The sequence below is a fragment of the Chrysemys picta genome, chromosome 2, assembly GCF_011386835.1.
Source record: "Chrysemys picta bellii isolate R12L10 chromosome 2, ASM1138683v2, whole genome shotgun sequence".
Lineage (NCBI taxonomy): Eukaryota > Metazoa > Chordata > Testudines > Emydidae > Chrysemys > Chrysemys picta.
Genome location: NC_088792.1, coordinates 172,051,859 through 172,077,265, shown reverse-complemented (window position 1 = coordinate 172,077,265; position 25,407 = coordinate 172,051,859). Strand labels below are relative to the sequence as shown.

At 41.0% G+C, this 25,407-nt stretch overlaps 1 long non-coding RNA gene across 2 annotated transcripts in view; it reads right to left on the bottom strand.

Annotated features, from left to right (window-relative positions):
- Positions 1-25,407, bottom strand: part of LOC135981614 (uncharacterized) — a 213,814-nt gene that overhangs the window by 130,483 nt on the left and 57,924 nt on the right. The window contains exon 3 of one of the 2 annotated variants that reach the window (XR_010598714.1): positions 18,305-18,615. The exons of the other annotated variant lie outside the window; for it this stretch is intronic. This is a non-coding gene — a long non-coding RNA (uncharacterized LOC135981614). Of the gene's footprint in view, positions 1-18,304; positions 18,616-25,407 lie in introns of those variants that run through there. 2 annotated transcript variants of the gene reach the window in all.

The window sequence follows — 25,407 nt, the reverse complement described above, 5'->3', positions numbered from 1 at the left end:
AAAGGTTTAGTTTGCCCTAACAGGTGTGTCAAGTAGCTTTTGCATAAAGATAAACCCACACACATTCCTCATGCAAATAGTGACACGACAGTTGCTCTTAGCCTTAAGTAGTCAGTGTATGTAACAAACCTGTACTTACAGCACATATATTTACTGAGTACTCAAATGTACAAGGTAAATAAAGCACATTGTACCAAGGAAAAACACAAAGTATTACTGAAAGGGAAGGGCCAGGCTGCAGACTGATATGGTCTGAATCAACTAGAGTTAGGTGAATAATTCATTATAAATATTTTATGTGATAAACATTGACTCTCTCTCTGTTTGGGACTTGCCCACCGCCAGAGAGCGATTTTCTCTCATTTAGTTGTTGCTTGAAATGCCCCATATTTGTGAAAAATGTATGTTCTGCAGATTGTTGATGAGCAGTTTGTTACAAGTATTCAGTGCATAAAATAGGAGCTGTTTTGAGTGGATACATACATCACATGGTATATTGCTGATCCCTGAATGGAGGAGTGGACTTTAAACTCTGCTGCAAATATTGATGTTGACAAATTCAAAATTTGCCTTTCTTGGATATTCTAATTCTTACTCATTCACTCACTGATATCTTTGTAAAGAAACCACTGAAAAAGTCTGCTCACAGGACTCCAGGCTGGGAATTTGCGGTTCTAATAAACTGCATCACAACAGAGTGGAGAGCAGAGGAATTCCCTGCAACTAAAACAGGAAGCAAGAGAGGCGTGGATCAGGTGCCAACCCATAATACTCTTAGTAACTCAGTTAACCCTTTGATGACAACTTTATTACAGTTTTATATTAAATTAAAATAACTGAAACCTGCTCATTTTACATGTAGTTAGCCTATGTAATCACAGATATTTCAAGTCACACAGCTGAGGTGTGAGATTTGTGCATTTGAAGCCTGCCTCACATACATTACCTCACGAAATCTCACACATGGATCTGGGCCTGTGTAGGGAGAACCCGGGGTGCGGGGAGGTTGGAGAGCGAGTCCACCCCACACTCACCAGGAAGTGGCAGCTCCTGTCAATGGACATAGACTCTGAAATGTGGGGCAGAGCCCAGGACAGGAAGCAGAAGCCCATGTGCTGGGTCAGAGCGCCACTCAAATTTGGCCTGGCCGCCGCTCTGTCATGCTGCTAGGGAAGGAGCGCCACGGTTATATGATACAGTGATGGTGACTTGGTGTCCATGGCTGGGGGCAGGAGAGACAGATGGACTGGCCATAAATTGGCTCTGGGAGCCAATGACCAGAGTTGGGTGATGAGGGCACAGCCCCTCCACTGCATGAGTGTGCTTTGCCCCCAACAACTGCTGGGCATTGGGGCTGGCCAGAGACTGATTTCTAATATTCAGAAAAACTCGCTCATTACAACTTTGCCAACTTGAGATCTCTGGTAATCATTATTCTTTCTTTCATTAGCCTTGTCTTCCCATTCCTATCCCGTACACCTCCATTGTATGCTACATACACCAGTCTTCACTATTAACTAGATTGTTAGTTCTTCAGGGCAGGAACTGTGTTTTTTCATTCTTGTTTGTATGGTGCCTATAGCAATGGGGCCCGATCCTGATTGGGATCTTCAGCAACTGCCTTAATACGCATAGCAAATAACAGTATCCTGCAGTATTTGTGCAAAAGTGGTTGTTTTGGCAAACATTTCTGCCAGTGAGCTCATCTGCTAGAATGACCACAAATACAAAAGCAAATTGTGTAAAAAATTGAAATATTTATGGATTTTTATTTATTTACAGAATTCATCCAATTCTGTTTCCTCAGCCAACATTTGCTCCTTCAGGGCTTGATTCTGCCACATTTAATCATGCTAAGCAATGCCTTACTTTGAGAAGTGAGAAGTCCCACTGGGATCAATAGGACTACTCACTCAGTAAGGTACTACTCGCTGTGAACAAAAAGAGGTAGAATCTGGCAATTAATACTTCTGGAAATAACTCTTAAAATGAACAGCACATATTGTTCTTACCAGGCCCATGATGTATCCTTTGGGGAGTTTGCCACTGACTTCAGTAGGGCCAGGATTTCACCCCATATTTTTAGCAATTATAAGATTGTAGAGACATTTTTAACCAGATGCCTGGTTGAGTCCAGACTCCGGAAAGTACTTGATGAGCATATATAGACAGAAAACACATTGTGCCTATTTTGGCACTATAACTAGAACGGGGCATTATAAGTTCACTGTGGTTGACAGACTAAAGCAAGAAGAGTGGAACATCAGTCAGGGTTTGAGAGGGAACCCTTTGACACCGCTTTTAAACAAGTTGTGGCCCAGAATCTAATACCCTTACATACACTGAGTAATTTCTTACTCTGTGAGTAGTCCCATTCATTCATATTACTCAGTGTGAATAAGGTTACCAGAATCTCTGCCTCTATATGACTTGAAAATAGCTAATAATTGTCACTGTACTTATCTGATTGGCATTTTAGCTAGTTCCTGCTAATAAAAAATTTGAGATTTTAAAAGAAATGTAAATGTAAATGTTGACGTTTTCACAGGTCATTGAGTTTTACAATGTTAAGTCACTGAGCTATTATACATTGATTGAGCAAATAATAAATGGAGTGATTTGCCAAAGAGTAATACACAAATATTGAACTAAGAATCAATGACAGTCGACTACTCTCCAAGGATTGCAAAAGTTAACAGGAAATCTTTACCCAAGAGGTAACTAATTTCTGCCTAAAAATCATACAGCTTTATTTGTTTGTTTGTGTTACATCATCTCTCCTGCTAAGTACAGGAAATCTCATCATAAAGGGAAATTTGTTTGCAATGAAGCTTGTTTTTCATGTATATGCCATATTTGCTGGCTTATCTTTTAGTCATCTCACAATACTGACAATCTGTGATGGGTTGTTTTTTAAGTATTCAACAACATATGGATGAGAATATGTTTTAAAAAAAAAAGTACAAAAATTTTATTTCACGTTTAATTTCATCTTAATCTTTGATCAGAACATGATGTAATGCATTTTATCCAGAATAAATAATTGTTTATTTACATACCCCTAACATGGCCCGATTACATTTTCTCTCTTTGTTAAAAATCTTTCAGTTGATCCAGATATTCTTTTAAAACCTTCATAAAGGACTTCATTTCAGAAATGAGCTCAAGATTCCACCCCCAAGCAATTGCCATCAAAGTAGCTTCTACAATATGCCTGCTGTGTTTGAGCAATTTCACACTAAAATGATCTCCTGAAACTCGAACAATGATTCTATGATTCTCCAAGACACACAGAGTTTATTTAAGTGCATCTCTAAAGAAAAATAATGTAGGGCCTGATTCAAAGCCCACTGAAGACAACAGGAGACTTTACGTCTACTTCTATAGGCTTTGAATCTGGCCATGATTGTATCGAGCACTCATGCAGCCACACAGTAGAGCAAGAGGTAGAAAGGACTGAGGCCCTCAGTCTTTGTAGGAGCTGACAGCATTTGTCACCCTGGCACTAGAAGGAGAGGGGTTGGACCTCAGATACTTACCTCCAAGAGTAACTTGGTGGAAAGGTAGTGGAGAATGAGCAGATCCGAGGGCGTGTTCCCACCTTAAGCACTGGCCAGCTGAACTGACTGGTTGTGTGGGATGAAATATGCTACATTCATTAACCAGGTACTGTAAGTTACTACTCTCCACCTTAATAGCTCTCTGAAGCATGCCTCCCAATGCTATTCCTATATCAGTACATCTCTGTATTGTGGGCTAGCCCTTACCATACAAAAGGAACAATTAAAATCTTAGAAATAATATAAATTACTGGGACAATTAAGGACAGTGATAATAGCATTAAGAGACTTTTAATCATTGACTAACATGTAGAGTGGTTTAACAATGCTGCCAGAAGTACAACACAGTAGCTGTTATGGTTCTGTAGGCCTGGGGGGGTCTTTTAGCGCACGTCTACACTGCAGCTGGGAGCAAGCCTCTGAGGCTTTGTCTACACTAGCACTTTTGTCAGTTAGGGATGTGAAAAAAAAAAAAAAAAAAAAAAAACCACACACACACCTGACCAACATAAGTTTCACCAGCAAAAGTGCTGGTGTGCACAGTTCTATGTCGGCAAGAGGCTCTTATGCCGACATAGCTAACGCCGCTCGTTCGGGATGGTTTCATTATGCTGGCAGGAGAGCTCTCTCCCGTTGTGCTGCTGTAAGCTCCGTAGTGTAGACATAGCCTAAGCCCAGATAGACAGACTGGTGCTAGTGGGGCTCAAGCTAGTTTGCTAAAAATAGCAGTGTGAACATTGCGACTCGGGCAGCAGCTTGGGTTCTCAAGCCCATCCAACCCCCTAGGTCTGAGCATGCGTGTCTAGCCCGAGTCTCCACCAGAGCCACAGTGCTCACACTGCTATTTTTAGTGTGCTAGCTTGAAGCCCCCCTAGCACAAGGTTGGCTACCCAGGCTGGGAGGCTCGCTCCTAGCTGCAGTGTAGCCCTTAGATCTATGCTCTGTTGTGTTGCTATCAAGTCTTAGCCTATATAAAAACGATAGATGGGCTCCAAATTGGAAGCTTGAATCCAAATGCCTTTGAATTTGTGGAGTATAGATTTGTATTCACCTACCCTACAGTTTTGATTCTAAGCCAGAGCTGAAACCGGAAGAGGCCTCTTTTCCATTTCTGGTTGGGGTGCAGAAATGTTGTAGGATCAGCTTCTGAGATTTTATGCCATCAAATCTGAAGCTGAACCCCTCATTCAATCCAAGAGGGTTTTTCGCTGGCACAGACTCCTGGTGAACAGATCAATAATTGCTTGAATCCTCATATCCTTTTCAAATTAATACTCCAAATGTATGGACCTGATTATGCCATCTTATCAGATAACTTAAACAAGCAACCTGTCTGCACATTAATTGTTATTGAGGATTAATGTTGTTTATAAAATGAAATCAATACAATCTCTATTGCTTATTAACTGAAACATTCTAGGCTCTGCTCTGTTTGCTTTGCTTTTCAATTAGTTTCTATTATTTTCCCTATTAGCTTTCAACAAATAGCTGTAGAAATAAACTTAATGGTTGTGAAACCGTTATCAGAGTCAACAAAGCGCCTTAATGGAAAATCTTGTATATTTAAATGCAAAAAAGAATCCAATGTTTAATCATTTGACATTATGAGATAAGTTTATTACCATACATCTGTTCTGTGCTGGGTCTCGGATTTTTTTTTTTTTTAAGCTGAGCAATTAAGAGTTCTTTAGGTCAGATGTCAGAATGTTCAGTTGTTTATTACATTTGAGATTAATAAACTCTAAAGTCTAATAGCCTTTGTTATAAAAATTATTAAATTCACAACAGATAAAGAATCAATGGGGTTGCTAACAAAAATAATAAGATTATCCAATTATGTTTTATATTCTCAACACCATGCAGCTGTTTGGAATTTGATGGAAGGCTTTTTTTTTTAATCATCTCTTTGCATGCCTTCTCTGTGGTCCGGTTTCTATGCCAGCTGAATGCCCGACTGCATTAGCAAGAGGTTGTTCCCTCATTACCAGAGTACAGGTGAAGTCATTAGCGATAAGGCTGCAATTTCCCAAACTTGCCTGAACTGTGTCAGCTGGGTTTTTTTCAGCTCAGTCATGCTGTCCTGAGGACTATCAAACCAAGGCAGATTAAGGCAGTGATCTTTGAGAGGCAGCAGAATGCAATAGTGAGTCCAAGTCTATCCAGGGGATGGGAGGAGATCAAGAAGTGCATTGGGAAGTTAGAATCTGCCTGGGGACAGGAACTGGGGAAAAAGTATTTTGAGGGGGAGGAGGTGTGAGATCAAGGAGGTGAGCAGGAGGCTGGGAGGAAGAGCTGTTTGACAGGGAGGAATAGTTTGAGGGGCCTCAGAGATTTAGTGATCTGGGTCACCTTTGAGATGCCATCAAACCAGGGTCAGCATCAGCAAGTGACAAAATATATTTCCATGGTTATTATCTTTTCCATAACATTTTGATGGAGGTGGGAAAACTATGCACCAAGGGTACTCACAATTGCCATACAGGAACTGTGAGTACAGGAAAGCCTTTAGCAGAGAGAATCTCTTAGGCCCAAATTTAGCCCTGGTGTAAGTAGTTGCAATTCCACTGTCCTCACTGAATTTTTATCTTTTTTTCCTAGCATTTATCCATAAGGAATAATAAAAATTCCTGTAACATCAGGAGTTCAGAACAGCACTATTATTAGAGGTAAAGATTTTGCTGCCAACCAAACACCACACCCCACATCCTTCCATCTGCCGATTCTCTGCCACAGACCTTCTCATCTCCATGCTAGCATACCCGAACGCCCACCCACCAGCTAAGTCCTCTACTGTTCATGGTGGCAGGCAACTGTCCAACTGCTTTTTCTGTCAGTGGTGGTGGCAGATAGGTTACCCTTTAGCCTCTGAATGTGGCATGACTGATTGGGAAGCAAGTCCCCTTTGGTAGTCAGGTGCTGTAGCTAGTTATCTGGGAAAACAGTTCATTTGTGTTCTGGAAGTGAGAAGGTTTTCACTAGCTGCTGGCAGACTCCTTTAGCTGGTGGTGGGGGGAATCTTGGGAGGTGTTCATAGAGTGATGAGGGGTGCTATTTAAGTGCCTAGACCAATGCAAACAAGCAGAGCTTTGGAGCAGAGCCCGGAGCTGGAGAGCGAAGCAGCTCTGGAGCAGTGGAGCTGCAGGTTTTTGCCTGGAGCTGAGCCGGAGCGCAGCTCCAAAGCTCTGCATACAAGGACTTTTTTCACTCCACCTTTCATATGCTATATTTGTAAAAGTTAATATTTTCAAACATTAAGAGCCACATTTGTCAGATGTGACCTCCTATTTGCACGCCTATGTATCTGCATGTACAAGTTGTATTCTTGAAAGCAAATTACATAACTAAAATATCCAGTTTTCATGGGCAAATATAGTTTTGCCAACTCATCTCCAAGGTTTTGGTATGCAAGACTTAGGCACTAAAAACAAATAGTATGATTCCCCAGTCATGTACACTTGTGAAAACCAAGTGCCAAATAATTCTGATTTGGCAGTGACTTACATCTAGTTTACACTCAATAGATGCAAATGGCTGACTAGTCAAGATGCAAATCAGTGAAGCACCCAGCCCAGAAAATTCAGGAGAATCAGGCCCAGAGAATGCAGAAAACTAAGTATGCAGGTTTACATTCTATGCATAAATATGGAGGCATAGTCGAGTCCTCTTTTCAAATTTGTACCTAAGATGAATGTTTTCTCCTTGCTATGTGTGCATATGTCACTGCATCAGAAAGCCAGATGCAAGTGCTTCTAATTTCTATTACAACATTGGAATTAAGCACATTAGTCCATCTCAGAAAAGCTCAGTAATTGTTTTTCAAATATTTTTGTTTGCAGTCTACAGAAACTCACCTAGCCCTTGTATGGTATTGATACATTCCAGACAAGGGCGAGGCACAGACTCAGATGTCATTTAGTTCATGAAGATTTGCTGGTTATTATAATCAAATGTCAGTTGTCTGTAATTGCTGCATGTAATGGAAAATCCTATTTAGTAGATGTTTTACTACTTCTGGCTGTTAAAGTATGGTAAGCAATATTTTAAAAATAGATTCAATATCTAAGAGTCTACAATAGATTGGTGAAGCTGATGTAGTTTTTATTCCCCCCCACACACAACTTTTGTAGCTGTTTCTATATAAAAAGGATAATTTCCTCTGAAATTTCAAAATTCATACTACTCATTTTAATAAATAATATTTTCTGCTTTGATGGTCCCTATCTAGATCTAGTTTAGCAAACATTGATGAATCAAGCCTTGCAACAACTGTGTGAAAAAGGGCATAGAGTGATCACAAACCAGGACCCACCAACTCAAAGCAGCACCAGACCTTGCCAGAATAGATGCAAAACCTGCAGACATATCTCCAGTGCACCCCTTACAACACACCTTTCGAGATCTCTGGGTCCTACACATGCCCATCATAACATGTGGTGTATCTCAGCCAATGTACTAAATGCCCCAACAACAACTGTCTGGTTTCACCCACATAATCAATATGCTCTCAAATGAAGTCACACAGAAAAATTATTTAAAGAGACAAAAAAAAAAACACCCTATCACTTGTGGGTAGACACTTTTCACAAAGCGATCACTCTCAATCTGACCTCTTAGTCCTCATCCTCAAAGCAAACCTGCACACTTTCCAAAAATGAAACAAATTCATAATTTTGCTAAACATTAAGAATCATGGACTTAATAAAGACACTGAACAAGTAGCAGTTGATTATTGTCAAACTGCTTTTAACAGTCATTTATATTCTTTGATAAATCACACTGGAAAGTTTGAAAACCTATCACTGGCTTTACGACTTGTGATCACTTTATTTTACCAATTGTTTTTTGAATGGGCAAACACTGATTTTTTTCTCCCCCCCCCCCCATGTTTCATATGACACAGCAATCACCATAATTCTATTTTGTTTGATTTGTTGTCTTTGTTGATACACTAACACTAATACAATGTCAGAACAGCCCTGGGAGTATTTATCTTGGGTGCTCTCTATTCAGGGCCAGCTCCAGCGTTTTTGCTGCCCCAGTGGCGGAAAAAAAAAAAAAAAAAAAAAAACCTGCTGTGATCGGCGGCACAGCAAATTTCCTCTGGGGATAGGAATGGGGAGAGTAACTCATGTGACAGGTATTAGTCACATCACTAGAAGGTACCTCGGCAACTGGTGTCTCATAAAAAGATACATAGTCAGTCAGTCTGTGGTTTTAGAAAAACATTCTCTCACATAGTACCTGAAGTTTTTTTCTCCAGAGAAGATTTTGAGCCATCCTTCGAGCTCAAATGGAGTTCCTGGGTCCTTCTTCAATCCACCAAGGCCACTTTGTGCTAAACTGGCCTGAGATTCCTATCAGAGAATCCCCTCCCTACAGGGCAAATCTTCACTGGCATAGTGCAGACAGGCAGCATGCACAAGCTACCCCCTCACTTTGGCATGAGGAGGAGCAGGGGACATACTAAGGGCCAGAAGGAGACATGTCTGAGCTGAGCTCCGCTACATTCAATCTTCCAGTGGCATAAGGAATGTGAGGGCAGATTTACAAAGGTATTTAAATATCTAAAGACTCAGAAAGGCACCTAATGGGACTTTCAAAATTTCCTAAGACAGGTGCATAATTGCTACTGATGTCAAACTTGGATCGTTGGTATGCCAGACCACCAGGCCATTTGATTTATTTGGCTTTATTTAAACCCAATATTTAGACTTTGAAGAATACCAAATAAGGCTATGTTGTGTGACCATTTTCCAGGCTGCATAATCACATCATACACAGGATCCTGCTCATAATATTCATCTCCTACCTTCACAGTGGCACTCAGGATACAAAGGAGCCTCAATATTCCAGTTGAGGCCTAATCAGCGTGGAGTGGAGCGGAAGAATTATTTCTCGTGTCTTGCTTACAACACTCCTGCTAATACATCCCAGCATGATGTTCACTTTTTTTGCAACAGTGTTACACTGTTGACTCATATTTAGTTTGTGGTCCACTATGACCCCAGATCCCTTTCTGCAGTACTCCTTCCTAGGCAGTCATTTCCCATTTTGTATGTGTGCAACTGATTGTTCCTTCCTAATGGAGTACTTTGCATTTGTCCTTATTTAATTTCATCCTATTTACTTCAGACCATTTCTCCAGTTTGTCCAGATCATTTTGAATTTTAATCCTATCCTCCAAAGCATGTGCAACCCCTCCCAGCTTGGTATCATCTGCAAACTTTATAAGTGTACTCTCTATGCCATTATCTAAATCATTGATGAAGACATTGAACAGAACTGCACCCAGAACTGATCCCTGTGGGATCCCACTATTTATACCCTTCCAGCATCACTGTGAACCACTGATAAATAACCATCACGTAAATCATTATCGGGGCTAGGGTTGCCAACTTTCTACTCCCACAAAACAGAATACCCTTGCCCTACCCCACCCCTCCTCTGATACCCCTCCCGTGCCCTACCCCTTCTCTGAGGCCCTTCCCCCCCCACTCACTCGATCTCCCCTCCCCCCCCCCCATTGCTCACTCTCCCCACCCTCACTTACTTGCTCATTTTCACCTGGCTGGCTCAGGGGGCTGGAGTGCGGGAGGGGGTGATGGCTCCAGCTGGGGGTGTAGGCTCTGATGTAAGGCTGGGGATGAAGGGTTCAGAGTGCAGGAGGGGGCTCTGGGCTGGGGCTGCAGACTCTGGGGAGGGAGATGGAGATGCTGACCAGAGCTGCACGGACCCCTTTTTGAACAGGTGATCCGATCAAAAACCGGACACCTGGTCACCCTAATCGGTGGGGCAGGGGGAAAGCTTGGCAGTCATGCATGTGAGAGAGAGAAACACTGTCCCTCTTGCTTGCTGTTGCAGCATGCTCGGAGTGAAGGGACAGGGCTTTGGGGTGTTTCTGAAGAGGTAAGCATGGGGCAGAGCAAAATGTAGCAGCCTGCCTGCTTAGTGAATTGTTCCCATTGTTCTTAGTGAATTCCCCCAGGAGTATAAAAATTTTTAAAGCTCCTTTACATTGCCAGAGTGGTGTAAAGGACCTTATTGTAAAGGACAGTGTAGCCTTATAAATGCTTATGGTGCTTTAGTGATTAGCACTGATCTAAATTTTTGGACTGAAAAAAAATCCTATCAAAATGTGCTCTATGAACTGTTTGCTACTCACCTTTCTGGAGATGTTCAGTAGCCAGTATAAATTGTGAGTTTGAGTCCCCAACCCTCACTTGCTCATCAGTTGCCTATGATGCAACACTGAGCATATGGCTGCATATATTTATTGACTACTAACTAAAAGTAAAGGGTCAATACTAGCTGCATTACTATTAGACAGAGGGGTTGTCTAATAGTGACTTCCTCCAATGTTCCCCATTCCCATTCTCCATCCATTGTATTGCAATTGAAATCAATTACCAAAATAATTGAAACCAGCTTGATTATATTATATTATTTTGACAAAAAATGCAGAATTTTGCAGATTTTTAAAAGATAGTGCACAGAATTTTTAATTTTTTGGTGCAGAACTCCCCCAGGAGTAAGGAGTGTAGACTGGGACTGGCGAGGTAGAGAGAGAATGAGACTGAGATGAGAACCCAGGAAGAGTGAAACACAGGACTGGGATAAGTACAGGTGAGAGGGGAATGGGCACAAGTGTCTGTGCCCACTAGAGCAATTCCCATCGAGAGCTTGGAATGAACAAGGTTCTTGAATCTCACCGTTCCTCTGCTGTCAGCAAACATCTGTGAAACCCATTGCCAAAGCATGTGTCTCATTTTCCTCTAAATGGCTGGCACCCAGAGGACGATAATGGACTACTGTTATCCATTCTCCATACTCTCTGCTCTCACAATGGTGAGCCCACATTACTGGAAAAATCCTAAATCTCTGCAGTTCTGACCTGGACCATGCTCAGTGCAGACAGAATACTTGGAGAATTTAGAAGTCTATCTTAACAAGTCTTTACAGAGTATATATGAACTAAAATTTTCAGAGGCTCCTAACTTTGCCAAATTTAGGCAGATTTTCACAGGGACAATAAAAGACATATCCTTACCACCAGGATGAGCCACCCCACCCATGATTTAACCCACCAAATTGCAAATTTATGCTTCAAAATATGAAGGCTCTAGAGATTCAACAAAACATTTGTAAGAATTTTTTAGCAAGGCAAAAAACACTATTTTCCCTAGCCTATTTATAAACAATTGAAAAAAGGTTCTTATAATGGAAAGTGACAGATAACTTTAATTCTATATGTGTTGCTAACTATCCATAATATGATGTACAAACACATACATACAGACAGTGTATATAGTTACGGGTGAATTGGTTCTGAACAAATAAGAATCAGCCCCAACCTACCTTCATACCTTGAGCCAAACCTAAAAATACAGGTTCAAAAATGTTGTCTTTGAGGCTTGTGAAGAGAGGATCTTAAAAGAAAGTGACTTAAAACTGGAGTTGGTGTTTCAACAAAACACTTTTTTGAGAGAATCAAAATTTTTCAGAGAAGTGTGTCAGTGTTCACAAAACTTCTGCTAGCAAGCTTTCTCCAGTCCGGGATGAAATTTTGGGTCAAATCCAGAAAGAGACATTCCCCCCACACACCTGCAGTCAAGAGCCCATTTGCTAGGATACTCACCTTTGATGTAGGAGATCCAGCTCTTAATCCCCACTGTACCTGCTCTGGAGCAGGGATTCAAACCTGGGTGTCGTACATTGGAGGTGAGTGCCCCAACTATTAGCTATTCTGGGCTTGCGCTCTCTCTCTCGTTTTTTCACTAAAATTTTGAAAGAAGTTAGGGGGTGACAACTGTGAAGAATATTCATATAAAAGTGTGTGTGTGTGTGTGTGTGTGTGTGTGTGTGTGTGTGTGTGTGTGTAAAATATATAAATGACTGATGTCACTTTTAAACGTATATGCTAGATATATTTTGTAATGAGATGCCTGCAGTTATTGAGTTATGAACACATGTTATGACTTGCAAAGAACTGTAAAAATCCTACCCTTGCTGTTTTATTTGCTAGGCAGATATCTTCTCTTTGATCAGTTTGCTCAGTTTATAGGAACATTGCAAATGTTCTCTAATGTTACATAATACTGAAAGAAAAGATACAAATCCCTATAACTGCTGGGGATATAAATAGCAGAAAACAGTGCTCAGGTGCCCAGACAAGATGCCTAGAAGGGCAAGTTCATATTTTGTGAGTGAGTCTCATTGCTTGTACAACATACATTTCTATTTATATAATAATAATGAAATCTACTTTATTTAAAATAAGCCCAACCTGCCTACACAACGCAATTTAGGAAAGACCAGTTGGCACTTGTTTAAACTGACAACTCCAATTCCAAATGTACTGCTTTGTGCTTGAGTTTGCATGATCTCATTTGAATTTTGTCATTATTAGTTTTTTTGGAATTAACTCCTGTCAAGTCTCTCCCTCATTTTCAAGAAAAAAAAATTAAAATAAGATCCCCTAATACACATTCTCAAACTCCAAACATCAGTTTTATTAGTCAGCACAGATTGCTTTGAAAAAAATCAGAAATATCTGCCAGGGGTGAGTTATAAAACAGTTATATAAATGTCATGTCTTTGTGACTAAAAGCACCAGTGAACACGCTTGTTAAAACCATGGCCACTTCTCACAACAGGTTAAAAATAACAGGGCCAGTAAAAAAGGAAAGAAAAGAATAAATTAAATAAACTTTTCATTTATTTAAGGGTGCTTTTAAAAAGTATATTGGTTTCAGTAATGTTTCATTCATTTTCTAAACATCTGACAATATATATCTTATAAAGTTTATTTACTTTTACCATGGGTCAAATTCCAATTGAAATTAGTTTTGCCTCCTAGATCAGCGCACACTAATGCTACTTTTGCGCCAAGATGCTGCTACATCATTTCCAGAGGTACTAGTATTGAGAATCATACAACAATGAAGAGAGTGATATCTCCTGAACGTGGCAGCTGATTGTTAGGAAGTATCCACATTCCTAGGGGTTGGTTCTATGCTTTTTCAGGACTGTTTCAGGAAGGAAATCTCCACCTATCACAAAACATTTGGGGGCATGCTGTTCTTCTTTACTTAGGCTACGTCTACACTACCCGCCTGAATTGACGGGTAGAAATCAATCTCTCAGGGATCGAATTATCGCGTCTCGTCAGGACGCCACATTCGATCCCCGAATCGACGCTTGTACTCCACCAGGGGAGGTAGGAGTAAGCGCCATCGATGGGGGAGCCGCGGAGATCAATTTGCCGCCGTCCTCACAGTGGGCTAAGTTGGCTCAGATACGTCAAATTCAGCTACGCTATTCGCGTATCTTAAATCGACCCCCCCCGCCCCCCCAGTGAGGACGTAGCCTTATAAAGTGTAGGTGCACATACTATACTTCTTCCTTTGTTTAGATTTTGGAGGGGAATTCTAGATCAGGGGTTCTCAAACTGGGGGCTGCAAGGTCATTACATGGGGGGGGTCGCGAGTGGTCAACCTCCACCCCAAAGCCCACTTGCCTCCAGCATTTATAATGGTGTTAAATATATTAAAAAGGGTGATTAATTTATTGGGGGGGGTCGCATTCCGAGGTTTGCGATGTGAAAGGGGTCACCAGTAAAAAAGTTTGAGACCCACTGTTCTAGATTCTTGCTGCATGATAGTCCAAATGGTTAAGGTATGAGTTAAGTAACTATCTCCTCAGCCAGGTTAGATCATTGATGTCCTAAAATGGGATTTGGTCTCCCTTATGCATTGCTCTCTTCCTTCCCTCCAGCTTAGCAATTCATATAGTCCTCTCTCTGTAATATTCCTCCTCAAAAATGATTGCCAATGGCACTAAACTTGGAGGAGCTGCAAATACTACTGAAAATAGAAAAATAATACAAATGGACAAAGATTAGAAACATTAAGCAGAAAACAACAAAACTTGGGACAGTACAAAGTTCTTTAATGGGATGAAGAAAACTGATGAGCGGCAACACACTAACTGAGAACTTATGTGAAAGGATAACAAACTAGACATACGTTTGCAGTGGGAGATGGCAGGAAAAATAGCCAATACAATTTTTAGGCTACATACACAGGTATATCACCCATGGCACAAAGAAAAAAATAATCCCTACATACGTTATATGGCCTTCATGAGATGTAGTGCTCATTTCTGTGCATCTCTCCTTGAAAAATATTGACAAACGGGGAAACGTTCAGAGAAAATTCACAGGGCTGATCAGGGGACTGGACAGGCTGATGTATGAGGAATAGCTAAAACAAATGAATATGCAGTTTGAATCAATATTTAGAGCATTCCGATTCAGCAGAATACCTTTAAGCACATATTTATTTTCAGACATGTGAACAGTCCCATTGAAGTCAAAAGGACTATTCCCATGCTCAAAGTTAGGCACATGCTTAAGTTCTTTGCTGGATTGGGGCTCGAAACCCCAAGAAGGAAGAGGAAGAATTTGCAGGAAACTCCATTGTTTCGACCTGGTAGATTTTTCCCACTCCCCAAACCCCCAGTTAAATTAAAACAACAATCACCCAAACACTCACTGACCCTTTTAACACATTAGGATTAGAATCAGTTAAGTATCCTTTAGTTAAAATTAAACACTGCTCTGATCTGAAGAGTTAATAAAAGCAATGAATTAAAACTGTATATTGCTACTCCTGAATCATGTGGCTTCTCCTATGGCATATACACAAATATTTTTATAAAAGCTGAAAATCAAATATGCTATCTCCTTTCAACTATTTGCACTACTTGTATTTAGTACTGTCTACTCCTGTTTTAGTGAGCCATTGAGCTGTCGTAACTTTAAATACTGAGCTATGCAAAACCATAGATGGGGAGATCTCAACTAATAACATTTCACAATTTTTGAGCATTTCAGCTTTGTATGCTTCTAAAACAAACCAGGGTGCATAAATCCTTAGAGCCTTTGTGTAGAGAATTATGGGAAAATATCACATTGGTGCATTGATAGGCTGTTTATTTACAGCCTGATCTTGTAAGGGCTTTGAATGAAGTCCTTTTCACTTCACTGAGAGTTCTCTTGTGGAACTCATGTAGGACTTGACCCTTTATCTAGCTTTCCTTCTTGTATGTGGACTTCTAAGTGCTCTCCCCACCCACTGTACTGTTTGTGGAGGAAATAGGATCAGGAACAAAGAGTCTATGTAAAATTTATGTCAGTGTGAAAGGGATCCCCAAACTCCCTGCAAACCTTACTCTGGCCCCAAACATTGGTGCCAAATTTTCAAAATGGCTTCTAAACTTGAAAGCCTCACAATTCAGGTTTGTTTGCACAAGCAATAGTTCCATACACAGACGTAGACATTATTAAGGCATCAATTACCTCACATGCTCCCACTGACATTATCTGCATGTGCAAATGTGAGGCTTTGTATCTGCAAGTGTTCATGAACACACAAACATGTTTAAATCTATCCCTTAAGTTTAAGCATGTGCTCAAGTGCCATGGGAATCAATGGGTCTTAAACACCCTCCTTGAATAGAGATGGGTGTGACGGGTTCCGCCTGGGGTGCCACCTGGAATTGGGGTACTACTGAGCCCTCTGACCCACCAGCCTGGGCTCCCTCTCACACTGTGCTGCTGTGACAAGCTGCAGACCTGCTCCCAGTAGGGACATACCCAGCTGCAGTTACATGCAGGTTTTCTAGCCAGCCATTGCATGAACCAACAATAGAGAGGCTACAGCCAAAATAACCACCAGCTTCCCAGCCTAGGAACTCCTCCCTCTCCCCCCCCCCCCCGTAGTATAAACCCAAAATTATACCATCTTGCACTGCACAGGAAACTGCATAGCGTTCGCCCCTCCCTCAATGTGAAGAGGAAATGCAAAAGCTCCCTGAGCTAAGATGCCGAAGCACTTCACTCCAAACTTACTAGTTTAGATTAAAACATCAAATAAATTTATTAATGACAAAAAGATAGATTAAGTGATGGCAAATAGATCAAAGCTGATTACCCAGTAAATAAACAAAAATGCAAACTAAGTTTAACATCCTAGAAAGATAGGATTTGAATTGGCAGTCTCGCACTCTGACTGATGGACACAAGTGGGCTGCAGATTCTTAAGGCACAAACTACACTTGCTTTGCAGCTTGGAATCCCCAGGTTTTCCCACACAGGTTAGAAATCCCTTTAGCCTGGGTCCAGCACTTCCCCCAGTTCAGTCTTTTTTTCCCTCAGATGTTTTTCAGGAGTCCTCTTGTGTGGGGAGTGAAGAACAACAGATGATGTCACTTCCTGCCTTATATAGCTTTAGCATATGGTGGGAACCCTTTGTCCCAAACTCAGTTTGTGGAAAAGCACGGTAATCCCCAGACTCCATCTTGAGTCATGTGGCCTGGTTACATGCCCTTGCATACCTAGCTGAGTCATAACAGCCATTACTTACAGGCTGTCTGGAGCATTCACAGGAAGGTTATGTTCTTCCAGGGTCCATTGTCTTTGCTGATGGGCCATCAGCACTGTCTGGCTTCTTCATTGTTGTACGAGAAAGGCTAGTTGTGGGTGTCACCCAGGGCAAGCCCGATTGAAATACAGATATATAGTCAATATTCTTAACTTTGTATGCATGTATCATTTTTGTATCTAAATAGGATAATCATATTCAGCAAATCATAACTTTTCCAGTGACACTCAAGATGACCCATCTTGTACAAAGTGCATCATAATTATGCCATAATCATATTATAATAATATCACTGTGAAGAATATGGGGTGCAGTGTCAGAATGGTTTCTTAAATCAGAGCCATAAGCAGGTGCAAGTGGAATTCAATGGATTAGCCCCCATTCCACCTGGGGTGAATTTCAATTAGAACCCACGTCGAACCATGCTACATAGGCTTTTGATAAGGTCTTCTCTTGTTTTTTATGTTCAATTATTGGATCATTGAAATGGCTTGTCACAACATAAGCAGGAAGAAAGTTGCTCTTCTTAGCCTACCAAATGGCAGGGTCACGTGATCAGTATGTACAAAAGGATGAATATCAAGCACATTGGGAAAGAATGAATCTGTGTTTGGTTTACATTTCCCTGAAGGTCTTCATAGTGCTAATAAGCGACACTATAAATACAGAAATGTGTAGCGTGCCTAAACTTTCCTTCTAATTCAAAGCATTTAATGAATGGCAAGTACTTGATACAGGGACAGAAGTTTTTCTTGCCAACAAAGAGGCCTAGATAACCACCAAAGACATGGATGTCTGCAGAGGTTGCCATTAACAACACTTACAAAATATTTTTAAAGCTAGAAAACACACACAGCATAACTATCAGAATCAGGTAATAAAAACTCAGTGGGGATAAACAAAAATCAAGGCAGCACGATGTCTGCTTTTGGCTGTACCACGAACTCATTGTGTTGTCTTGAGAATGCTATTTAGGGCAAAACTTAAAACTGTGAGTGCCTACATTTAGGCACCAGAGCCCATGCTTAGACACTGAAATGAGTGATGCTCAGTATCACAACTCCCAATGAAGTTAACTCCATTAGTGTTGTTCAGCACCTCCGAAAATGAGGCCATTTATTTAAGTTCCTAACTTTAGGCACCTGTGATTGAAGTGTGTGCACACACAGTGGAAATAAATGACTGGGGTTATAGACACATGTGTATTTGTGATTTACACTAACAAAAAAAAATCCTACATTTAGTAGACATAGATTACAAATAGAAGACATTAATTACCTACAGGACTGCCACATTTTCATCTGACCTTCATTTACTGTGAAAACATGGTGCAAAAAGCCAGAAACTTTCCCCACCCCCAGTAGGAAAGAATAAAAATCCCCAAACTGATGGATTTGCTTTGGATTTGAAAATCTCTGCAGAGTTCAATATAACTTAAGCTTTTTTTGAGTTCTTTTGTCTGCAGAGATCCTACACATACATACTCTCTCTCTCTACCAGACAAACAGCAGACTTCATCCTCTTTCACTTTGCACTGAGGAGAATTAGGGTAAATTGCCATCACTTCACTGAAGTCAATTGCTTTATACCAGTTGAGAATCTGGTCCTGGATCCTAATAAAATGAAAAATCAAAAATATTTTCTTAATCCACATTGCACTTAGGTTCCCTTCCCCAACACACTCTCACAGGCCCAACCTGATTTATTCCACCACCAAAATTTTCATTTAAAGGCTGGTAACACAAATTCTTGGCAAATGCCAATCAACAATGGGAAACTTACTTGAAGAGTGGCATTGCTTTATATCTCCCAGAGAGGATCTGTGTATCAATTGGCAGTCTGTTAATCCATTGAGTTTATAAAGAAAGGGATCTCAGTCCAGACTAGCCACACAAAAATTGGACAATTTATTTCAATGGTCAGCTTGATTAGGGTCCTGGTCATGAGTTTAATGAGACAACTACTTCACATTCAGGGACTGGAGTCCATGTAACTTAACCTTTTCTCTACCTCTTCATCAGTAACTCTTGACAAATACCAAAAATCCGACCACTACATTAGTACTTAATATTGCTTCAATTTCTTGTGGATCGATTATAGCTTAGAGATCTTCCAAGCCTCCACAGTTCTTAAACAACCAAAATTGTTGGCTTTTTAGACAGAGGATTCCAGTTCACTTAACACTCCCTCTATGTTTATTATACTAATAAGTAATTGTTTTCCACCAGCAGCTATGTCAGACTTGCTCTGAGGAGTGTAAGAGCTTAGCTATTGATTTGCTCCAAGATGCAGAAGAAGGGTCATCTGTTAGGGCCAGATTTGAAAGTCAATGGGACTGCATGTGGAATGAAATGGGTAGGGTATCAATATCTGACACTTCATGTCAGCCCTGCAAAGTATTTCTGAGAAATCCAAGTACAATAGAATGTCTTGGATCTCCTCACTGATGCCACCGTTCTTTATCTCCCCTTCCCTTTCTCTTTTTATCCATTTACTCCATAGTTCTTTTTCTAATTTCTTTCTTTGCCATCTCCATCCCTTTCTCTTTTACATCTCATTCTCTTGCCTTCACTCTATATGTCCCTCTCTCTTTCCCTACCCAGTCTCTGATCTAATTTCTTTTCTGTTTCTCTCACTCCCACTGTCATCCATCCCCCCTTTGCTTTTAATCTTTCTCTCCTTTTTTCCATCTCCTCCATTTAGGGTTTAGCCAGGATTGCTTTTACCCAACAAATTATGGTGCCAAACACCTACCATTTTTATACCAATATTAGCCAAGATACAGTAACCCTAGTAACTTCACCTAATTCAATATTTGCTTAAAAAAAAAAACACATGTTGAAACATAGAAGCATGATTCAGTGACTAAACCATAGAGCCAAAAGCTAACCTCTGTGGCAAGCATTAAGCTTAGTCAAAGAGAGTGATTAAGAGGGAAAAGCAGCCTTCTAATTGGATGTATTTTTTTGAATAGTCTCATTTTGTTTTAGAACAGTTTCGGGCAAGAAGATAATGACAACAATTTATTCAATTTATACAATTAAATGTTTCAGATATATTAGTAGACTGAAGCAATGTTTACATTTGTAGTTGAGTATATAGTTTCCTATGGAGACAAACATTAGAGCAAGATTACAGGCCACTGGCTTCCAACCACCTGGATACAGACTGCAGAACTGGGTGCTGCAAAACTGCAGCACTTGTGTAATTAGGATCCCATTCATCACACATAAAATGGGGTCTTTCCACTGACTTCAGTGGGTACTGGATCAGGCTCCAAGAGTGAAATCCTGGCCCTATTTAAGTCAATGGCAAACTCACATTGCCTTCCATAGGATTTCACCCCAGGTTTTTCAGCTGGGTGAATGTTCTTTTCAGATGGCAGCAGTTCATTGTTACCATAGGGGTTCAGTTACTTTGTATTTAGATGTTGAAAAAAAAAACCAAGTGATCATTACTCCAGGAGGAAATTGTATATTGCCAGTAGGATGATCTATATTTACTTTGTATACCATCCAAAAAAAATAATAATAAAAAAAAGTAAAAGGGTGTTGTATAACTAAATGCTATGGGCCAAATCTCCTCCTGTTTTGCATCCCATGTAAGGGGTACGGGGGTGGGGTGTAAAAGGAAAGTTTTGCCTGAAAGGAAAATATATCTAGTATATGCATCCTTTTGAACATGCTCTCCTGCAGGATAAAACCAGCTGATGGATACAATCATTGGTTACTCACTACTTGGGGGCCCACAGGACAATTAAGGGGAATAGTCAATCAGTTACACATGTAGGAGCATAACATCCAACAGCCAGCTATGTATGTGCTGGCATCTATAGGGCCAGATCCTCATCTGTATAAGTCAATGGTGATTCAATGATTTACGTCAGCTGAAGATCACCTCTGTGCCCATCCCTTTTTCCAGATAAAAGCTGAAAGTTACGATAGAACATGGCAGGGCCAGCTGTCTGTGTGCCCTGGCCAGCCTGCCAAGTATTGCTAGGCCAGTGCTGCTGACTTGGGCATTTGGCCTGAGTAAAAACTGAATCAGTGATTTGACCCACTGTTATTTATTTTTATATAGACTGGCAGGCATGAAAGTGACGAACACCATTGCCAATGCTAGTTGGGCTCGTTAGAAACAGAGATGGAGCCAATAGAAACAGAGATGAATCCAGATTCTGCCTGTATACCTCTCTTGCAAAGGCCCTAACACCCCATACATAATGTAGGCAGCTAGGGGAGGACACCATTAAAATGTTCCTGCCTCTTATCCCAGCCCCTTACCCCGAGGGCCAAATTCCCACAGAATTTTGTAGTTAAAGGCCAGTATGTAACCACATTAAACAGAAATTCTTCTGGCTTATTTTCATTTGTATTTGGTTATACAGTATGTGCCCACAGCAATCTTTCTGTGCCCTTTACTCCACTCTCTCCTGTGGGTAGAACACCCTTCTCATCCCTGCCCATTGAGCCATCACCCTCTCTTCATACTAATCCTTCTTAAAAACTCACTTCCCTCTTCTGCAAAGCCCACAAGAAGTAAATTAATAACAAACAACAACAAACCATTAAGTCGTCCCTGCCTCTGGATTTCCCAGTGTATCTAGTTTTTGTATGTCTACCTTTTAGCACATAAGCTCTTTGGGGTAGGGACTTTTAAAATCTTTGCATACTGTATAAAAGCATTGTTGGGACCATACTAAAATATTATGCTATAATTTATTAACTACAAAAGAATCAAGTTAATAGCAGTGGCAAGCATCATCATTTACTCAATCTGATTTTAAATGTCGGTGCTGACAGAGTGTTTGAAATGCTATTGGGCAGGGGATTCCATAACCAGGGGGCATAATTAGAAAAGGTGCAGCTCTAGACAGTTACTGGGATGAGACAAATTAAGTAACCTATCAATATGAATCTTAATGCATGATTAGCAATGTAAAACAAAAGGAGATCAAATAAGGTAGGCAGGACTGCCATTCAAGGCCTTGAGTGCAGGCAAAAACTTAAAAATGAATATAAAGCCGCCAGTTACATTAAGACCTCACTGTTTGATATTTCGCTTGTACATGGCAGAATATACTTGAAGGGATTATGAATGGACACTCAAACTTAGTTAAGTACCTTAATGGATCGTCTGTAAATTAGGCATTTTCCAACATTAGTTTAGAAGGCCTAGCCAAAACTCAGAATTTTTTTGCCACCAGGATTTTGAGACCAACAGCAGCGGCGGGGGGGGGGGGGGGGGGAGAGAAGAGAGAGAGACACGGACAAAAGACAAAACCTAGCAGGAATATAATATCTGCACTTGTACGTATGCACACAAGCAAAAATGTTCCTTTCCTACTTTTCTTTTCTCCATGATACATGAAAAACAACATGCAGTCAAGAAGTTATATAGGTGCTCCAAACATTGTAACTCTTTCTGGGCCTCCTATTACTTCCTGGATTGGCACAGATAGTAAGAGTCAACAGCCCTCTATCTCCTTGTCTGCTTTAGCTGAGCATCCTTGACTGATCTAATGTTCACATAAGCATTTGCACTGTTCCCACTATAGATGGAAGACCTTCATTTGGGCTTTCCAACCCACAGGCTGGGGTTTCACAAAATACTTTCCAAGTGAACTAGAGGCAAATATTTACACTGCAAGGACCTGGAGTCCCTCCCTGCATAATAATATCTAAAAATCAACTATACACAATTACAATTTAAATCCACCAAATTAACTATCCTCAAATGCAATGAAAAATGTGTTTGCATTAAAAAAGGCAGGTTTGATTATCGATGGGGGATGTTTTTCTTCTCCCTATTATTTATTCCCAGTTAATAGTTTCATAAATTTTAGATGCATTTTTCTGTAAATATGTCTAACAGAGGGCAAAGGAAACCCACATTTCTTATTAGGGCCTGAATCAGAATTTCACATCTAAATATGACCAAACTTCAGGGTCACTTAAACCCAGAACTGGATATGAATGTTTCAGTTCAAACCCATATCTTCTAAAAAGGTTACTGTAATTTACAAGGATTTACCTCTCCATGAAAGTTTGAAACATCTACCTGCAGTTCTAGTACAAGACTCCACATTGTGAGTCATCAGTCTTTATTATAAGAGTTGGGGATTACTGGTTTAAATTGAGATTTTTATGGTTTACAAAGTAGGGATTACTTGTCTTGCAAACACTATTCTTTCTAGGTTCTGTCTGTACACTTGGGAACTACTGCGTAAATATCACTGATACAAATTCTTAGGGATTGATAATGAATAGGGAAGGGGTTACAAAAGTTCATTCGGACAGCAACATAAGGGGCAGTGGCAAGAAGTAGAGATGGGGATGCCAGAGCCTATAAAATTTGGAACGCAAGGAGCAATAAGAGGTAAAACGATGAATAAGTATACATATCTAGTTGGTGACCTGTGCCATCAGACAGCTGCTCTCTCTTGCAGCACTCTCCATTCCATCTCCCACTACCTTCTCACTGGCAACAAAATAATAACTAGCTCTTCTATAGCACTTTCCATCCATGAATCTCAAAGTGCTTTACTGAGGAGATTGGGCACAAAGATACTTTTCTGCAAATGAGGAATCTCTATAGATGACCTGATTCACTCTGCTCCCAGCCCATATTGATATTGTTTTCCTGTCATGAACAGACTTTCTAATGATTTCCATGATCTAGTCTCACTACATCTAGTATTTTTCACCCATTTGTAGGTTCATGGACTCCCTCTGCTGCAACGCTCATGACAGGGCCGGCTCCAGGCACCAGCCCACCAAGCTTGTGCTTGGGGCGGCACCTGGAGGGGGGCGGCGCGGTGCTCCGGCTCCGGCCGCCGGGGAGAGCGGAGCTGCAGCGGGCTCGCCGCCCTCCCCCCAGGGCTCCGGCCACCAGCAGAGCCGCGGCGGGCTCGGCACCCTCCCCTGCCGCGCTCGGGGGGGGGGGAGGGCGGGGCGGCGGGAGGCTTTTTTGCCTCGGGCGACAAAAAAGCCAGAGCCGGCCCTGCCTCATGACCATTTCGTTCCTTTGGAAATGCTCCTCTATTAGCATATACACTCTCCCCTCTTTCTGCAGTTATGTCTGTCATGACCAAACTCCACAATCCACTTGCTCCTCCCATATTTCCCATTTATGAACTCCCCAATACACTCATCAAGAGACAGAACTTAGTTTACCATCAAGGATCTTAGGATAGACATGTGCACTATACAAACATAAAAACTGTACAACATTTTGCAACACACATTCAGTGAGCTCAGATTCTGGAGTTTGGTACATGCTTACATCTACCAGAAACTGATACAACCATTAAATAATGCACCATGACTTACCCAATAGTCCCCTTCTCATTTGACTTCCCCAGCAAAATATAATCCCCACCCCCAAGAAATACTGAATGAGATCAGAGCTTGACACTTTCTTGCTAACAATTCTGCTGTGCTCTAACCCCTATCCCTTCAAGTAACATTATTTGTTATGGCATTTTGCACATATGTAGTTTCTCTAAAACAACAATTTCTACAAATACCAATTAAGGCTCCCAATACACATTTTTAGATGGGTAAAGCTGGGGCATAGAGACACTGGCTCAGCTTCCCTGTACCAGCTGAGCTATACCCTGTACAAGTTCTGGGGAGGAAGAGGGTGGTTTAATGCCACCTTTTTGGCTCCCTAGTCCCAGGACCAGTAGGTACCCAACCCTGATCACCAATGCAAAAACAAAGCACCCTCTGGGCTTTTCGATTTTCTATTAGCAGCATAGGGCTGTAAGGGGCTGTGTCATGGTAGCCGGGTATAAGAGAAACATAGTGGCCCCCTTTTCCCCAGGTGTAGCCTTGAATGGGATGCTCCATGGGTCAGTTATTTAGCCCTCTGCTCAGATATTTTACTGTGTTATTTTAAAAAGCACTTGTATTTTCTCTACCAAGCCTACAGGAGAAAATACTGGAGAAAGAAATGGACTGAAAGCATTGGGATTTCCCCTTGCAGGCAGTGACATCTGACCGCAAAGGTATAATAAAAAGTCCAAACCATTACAATATGTTATATTTGTCTCCCATGAAACCAGTAATATTTGAACTACAGTGAATACTCTTTTCCTGCTAGTGGCCATGACATTCTGAAGAAGACTGGCTAGAACTTAAAGTTAGAGTTTCTGTGGGTGGTGAGAAGGTTATGATTTGGGTGAATCTAGGGTTTATGGTTGAGTTGTTTAATCACCGCCAAACCACAGCAACACTGGTGTTTTCCAGACTGCCAACCAAATAAATGTGGAGTAGGATATGTATATGTAACTGCAGTCTCCAGATGATTAAGAGACTGGAGCCAAATTTAACTCTTGCAGTAGTGGGTGCAACTCTTATTAACTTCAATAGGCGCTGCCCCCATTTATGCTCAGAATTAAT